Source organism: Suncus etruscus, chromosome 7 (genome assembly GCF_024139225.1).
Source record: "Suncus etruscus isolate mSunEtr1 chromosome 7, mSunEtr1.pri.cur, whole genome shotgun sequence".
NCBI lineage: Eukaryota > Metazoa > Chordata > Mammalia > Eulipotyphla > Soricidae > Suncus > Suncus etruscus.
In genome coordinates, this window is record NC_064854.1 from 95,990,496 (window position 1) to 95,996,495 (window position 6,000).

The following is a 6,000-nucleotide window of genomic DNA, read 5'->3' on the forward strand; positions in this document are numbered from 1 at the left end:
AGGGCTGTCTCTCAGGGAACATTTATCCTGCATAGCAGCAAAATAAAGGCACAGAATCAATGTATCAATGCTTCTCTTACAGTTCCTGAATATGCAGAATCCTTATACACCCAGGCCTCAGAGAAAGGACTTGGCCATGGTGATCTGTAAATTTAGGGAGCAAGGCAAGGCCATTAGGCCAATCATAGTACATAATTGTAACATAATTATAAACAGTATTATTTATTTTCATCCAGTTTGAGATATGTCATCTGTAATTCAGTCTTGCTTTCCAGGATTAGATGCCTAAGAACACAACCATGGATGTATTCAGCCCCCATCTTCAGAAACCTGGGCCAGGGCCCGGAGATATAACATAGCGGCGTTTGCCTTGCAAGCAGCTGATCCAGGACCAAAGGTGGTTGGTTCGAATCCCGGTGTCCCATATGGTCCCCCGTGCCTGCCAGGAGCTATTTCTGAGCAGACAGCCAGGAGTCACCCCTGAGCACCGCCGGGTGTGGCCCAAAAACACAAACAAACAAACAAACAAACAGAAACCTGGGCCAGAGAGATAGATAAAACAGAGATTAGTTGCTTGCCTTGCAAGTGACTAACCTGTTTGACTCTCAGCAGCACATAATGTGACCAGGAGTGACCCCTGAGTATAGTGCCCTAAGCACTACCAGGTATGATCCAAACTACAAAAAACAAACAAACAAAACCCCACCTATCAGGGCTGAAGCGATAGCACAGCGGTAGCACATCCTTGCACACAGATGACCCAGGATGGACCTGGGTTCGATCCCCAGCATCCCATATGGTCCCAAGCCAGGAGCGATTTTTGAGTGCAGAGCCAAGAGTAACCCCTGAGTGTCAACGGGTGTGGCCCCAAAATAAAACAAAACAAAAAACCTCACCTATGATCTAACTCTTCTCTTCCGATCTCTTTAGCTTAACTCTCCTTAACCTCAACCTAGATCTGGATTTCACTGGAGCACATTGCCCAAGGGGTTTGTAAAGCTTAAAATGCCAAGATAGTTTGATAACTTCAGACTTTATTATCACGATATTATCATATTTGTGCTGTTTATATCCAGGCTGTGCTAATAGTGTTCATAATTCTAATTTGATTACAAATCAAAATTGTTACCACTAAGACTTTTAGGATCTTAGGAAACAATATGTCTTAATTTTTAGTTTATATTTTTGTGGAGGGATAAAAGAGTGGTAAATACAATATTTTCAGAGTAAAAGTATATCACATTGTCACAAATATAGAGAGAAGGAAATACCAAGAAAAGAAAACCTGAAAAATTTCTGTCAAAGAAGAAATTTTTTTGTCTTTTTTATGTAGCACAGAATAAAATTGTGGAGTTTTTATTTTCTGAGCTATATTTAGGAGAATGATGTAAGCATTTAAAATTATTACTACTTATTCATTCTACTATGTAAGATTTTTCTGAAAGTGTTAGATAACTATTTGAAAATGTGTAAGGTTACATAATTTTCCAGAAATTCTTTTAGGGGTATTCAAGGGAAAAAAGTTCAGCACTCACAGAGGAAAAAATTTCAAATAAGCAGGCTGACTTTTCTTGGGTTTGTTCTTTGCGCCCTCTTCTGGTGAACTGTGATTCTGCTTCTAAAACGGGAACAGTCTTGGTTGCTTCATTCCCAGCTGCGCTAGCCTTGGCAGTTCCTAACTTGCTAAGCCTTTGAATGACAACTCAGTTTACTGCAACTGGGGCACAGCCAGCGGGACAATGGGCAGCGAGCAGAACATGCTCTAGCTGTTCTTCGCGGTCTAGACAATCTTTCAATTTCCTTCAGACTGATCTCAAGAGGAAGATATAGAGGAGTCGGAGAGGGTAGTAAGGTGTGCCCCAATGTGGGTCAGACATAAAGGGAATTTAGAAAAGGGGTCTCACCAAAGGGAGACCCATGGCAGGACCAGACTAGGGACCACAGGCCTTCTATAGGACACACATGTGTTTCCTCTGTCCCTCTTGATACAAGCCACCACCAGGGGTGTCCCCTCTTGAAGGTATCTGAGATGTTTGAGAAACCTGTTACCTGCCTTCTCATTCTGGTTCCTGAATATTTCTTCCTTACAGAAGCCACTGACCACATTTTCAGTCCAAATCTCTCCTGGCTACTTGGGGGTCTTTAGAGCTCCTCAAAGAGTCAGGCTCCCTGATCTTGAGAACTTTCTTTTATAAACTGAGTAACAGAGTCCTGTGAGGGTGGGGATAAAAATAAGATAAAATACATGTGAAATGCTTTGCTCCCACCTTTGCCCTCTTTCACCTATTCCTTCTGTTGAGCTATTAGTTGATATTTTAAAAAACAGCACTGATTTTATTTCATTTTATTTTACTGGCTCCTTTTGTTTTCAGTAAATCTTCAGCTGATTTCTTTTGGCTTTCCTATTCTGCAAGCAGATATCTACAAACCATAAAGGCTTAGGTCTCCCTTGTATTGTCTATAGGTCTCAGTTTCTATATTTCACTTTCTAAAGAGTGTCTCATTTTATATTTGATGCATGAAGTAACTTCAAGTTATTGAAGAAATGACTAGAAATATCTAGATGTGTGTTAGGTTATTTTCTTTTGGTGGCTGTCAGGTATCATTGTAATATAGGCAAAGAAAATGGTCTGAATGATAGTAGGCCTTGAAACCAACTGAGGTTTGGTTCATGGCTTAGAAGGAAGTCAAATTTTTCCAAAATGTTCTATGGGAACTCAAAAACATAATTCTCTACTTGTGTGCTTCACAGAATGCCCATTTGGCTAATCTTGCTAATTTTATTATTCAAATCTTACTTAGTTTTAGCTGGCTAAACAACCAATCGTCTCTATTTATGTGGTTACCCTGCATTTTTATTTATTTATTATGGTCTGGTCAGCATGTAACCTTCCTCTCAAACAATATGCATATTTGAGGCCTAGTCCCTCATTTTTGGTTTAGATGGTAGTAGTCTTCAGTATTGTAGTTTTGTCTCTATAACGTGTGAGATTTCTATTTCTCTATGATCAAGTTTTGTTCACTCCACCCATGGGTGAAACACTTTCTTTGCTTAATCTTCCTTGCCTCTCAGACCTTCAGATAGGGACCCATCCTTCTTGGTGTAAGTACATCTTTTTGTTAGTTCTTCAGGGAGAGATGCTATTGGGGCCATTCATTTAAAATTGCCTCAGCTACTAAAACATAAATTCCCAAATAATTTTTATTTGGAAATTGTTTCTTCTGGCACTTTGAAATTCTTGGTACACACTACTTTTATTGTTGCAGTTGAGAATTCTACTTCAAGTTAATGGTTATTGGAGCAAATGGGTCCTTCTTTCCTCTGGCTGTTTTGAAAATCTTGACTTGCCATTTATGCAACTTCCTTATGCTGACAACAGGCTTGTTGTTGACAACAGGCTTGTTCTTTTCTCTGACCCTGCTAGGATACAGTGTGTTATTTGAAAGCAGTGCTCATGTCTTCCATCAACCTTCTATATTATCAGCATCTACATTGAGATTAAGATTAGACCACTGCACTCCGATATAATAATATTAGTGTTTGGACTATGTTCTATTTATTTTAAAAAGAAGACGCCTTCCACCTCCTCTTCCTTTTCCTGTCGGCAGTCACCTCTGTCCTAAAAGTGTTGTCATCTCAGCCTAAGTTTTCTTTTTTTATATAAGCCTCTTTTTTTTAAACTGTATGTTTACAAATTTTAAGCTTAGCTATTTAACTACTTAAGCCATTTCTCCAGTGACTGGGATAGCCCCCCACTCTTTTATTTTTTAACTATTAAACAGGGTAGACATGAAGTGCAAATTTCAAGGCCTTGTCTACACCCGCAGAGCTTCCAAATGAAGGGGGGGGGTACGATCCAGGGTCCGATGATGATCTTCTGGGGTGATTGCAAACCAGGATGAGGCGTCAGTCAATGCAGTAGGTGCAGGGGGTCCTCAGGACCCGGTCAGCTACAGGCCAAACCCGAGAGCAGCTCCAGTGGGCGAAGTAAGGCGTAGGTGTGACCCTGCGAGATGAAATTGGGGGACAGGATTGGGGAAGTCGCAGAGAGCCGGCAGGTACCCCAGTGCAGGCGCCCGTCTCCCCCTGGAGCTCAACGAGGCTCGACGGCGCCTCCTGTAGGTGATCCGCGGGAATGTCTCCTCCCCGCAGCCGCGCGCCGAGCCGCACTGCTGCAGGCGAAAGGAAAAAGGCGGCTCGGATGGCGGGGCGGGCCTCGAGAGCTTCGCTGAACCCCCAACTTGGGTTCCGCGACTCCCTATCTGGCATCTGTCACGGCTGCGAGGGAAAAAAAGCCGGGCTGACCCCGACGTGACTTGAACACGCAACCTTCTGATCTGGAGTCAGACGCGCTACCATTGCGCCACGAGGTCACAGCGGCCGGGAGACTCGGCGTCGCTCAAGACCTCGCTGGGCCGCAGCCGCAGCCGCCGGCTGCAACGTCTTGGCGCGCCCGGCCCGGACGAGGGAGACGCAGCCCGCTCGCTCGCTCGCTCGCTTCCCGGCCGCGCTTTGACTAGCGCTCGAGCAAAACCAGCGCGCGCTTCTCGGGGCCTGGGCTGGATGGAGCAACGCCCGCACACCGGGCCCCGCGGCCGGGCCGCGCTGAAGGGGGAGCCCGGAGCCCGGAGCCCGGAGCCCGGAGCCAGGCGATCGACGGGCGCTGGGGACCTGCCGGGGGTGCGGGAGCGGCGCGAAGGGGCGCGGGAGGCGGCGGGGCCCCCAGGCTCCGGGGCAGGGAGAGCGGACGCCAGGGGGCGCCCAGGCCTGCGGGGGGCGGGGCGGAGGCGGTCTCGGATGATGGCGGCGCGGGGAGTGGCCGACAGACAGACAGACAGACAGACAGACAGACAGACAGACGGACGGACGGACGGACGGACGGACGGACGGACGGACAGACAGACGGACGGACAGACAGACAGATGGACGGACAGACAGATGGACGGACGGACGGACAGATGGACGGACGGACGGACAGACAGACGCACGCACGTCCGCCGCACGCACACACACGTACATCAAGGCTTCAGAAAATCAAGAGAGCCCAGGAAAGAGCTGGGTTCCAGACCACACACACACACACACACACACACACACACACACACACGTACGTCAAGGCTTCAGAAAATCAAGAACTGGGTTCCAGACACCCCCCCCACACACACACACACACACACGTACGTCAAGGCTTCAGAAAATCAACAGAGCCCAGGAAAGAGCTGGGTTCCAGACCAAACAAGCAGCAACCCTTCGTGGGAATAAAGTATAGCACAGAATGAAGAGTTAGAAAATAGGGTGGCAACTAGAGCACAGGGACCTACAGAAAAGGACACCCAGACAGTGAGAATAAGTTGGGTGATAGGGTGGGAGAAGGGACTGCAGGAACTCTGTATGACTCTCTGCTCTTTGTGGTCACGCAGCGCTTTATAAGCCAGAGCCACATAGTCAGGACTCAGTTGCGTTGTATTATATTAGGATGAAGGAGTTCGGTGTGTGACCTCTGTTCTGGATGACAACAGCTACTGAGACCTTCTAGAACTTTGGCTCACTGATGCTCAGTGGTGACCCCACTCTCCTATTTCTGGGGTTGATGGGAGGTTCTCTTCCTTTTCATTATTTACACGGCAGTAGCATCTTTGGGGGCCACCTGCAAGAAGAGAGCAGAATAAAAGCTCAGAACCAGGGCCAGTGGCAAACCTAACTTTAGTGGTGGTAGTGATTTCTAGTTGTACTCACACAATGAAGAATAGTTTGCTTGGTTCAGAAAAATCTTCTTAGAAGAGAATGTAGGAAAAAAACAATGAGAAGAATATAGGACTTGACCCTTTATGAAAACACAGTGGTCAGGGGAGGGATTTTGTAAAGACAAAGGCCCTATGAACTTCAGAGTTTTGGCTTGGGTGGCGGGTTCCCAACTCTAAAACTCCAACTACTATAATGATCCTAGAGACTTATTCTATTTCAAGAGACTGTGAGGTCTCCATCAAATATCACAGAGC

The 6,000-nt window shown here is 46.3% G+C and overlaps 1 non-coding gene across 1 annotated transcript; it reads right to left on the minus strand.

Annotated features, from left to right (window-relative positions):
* Positions 1 to 4,302: 4,302 nt before the first annotated feature.
* On the minus strand, positions 4,303 to 4,374 carry TRNAW-CCA (transfer RNA tryptophan (anticodon CCA)). Its single transcript has one exon. It is a non-coding gene; the product is annotated as a tRNA-Trp (tRNA).
* Positions 4,375 to 6,000: the final 1,626 nt, after the last annotated feature.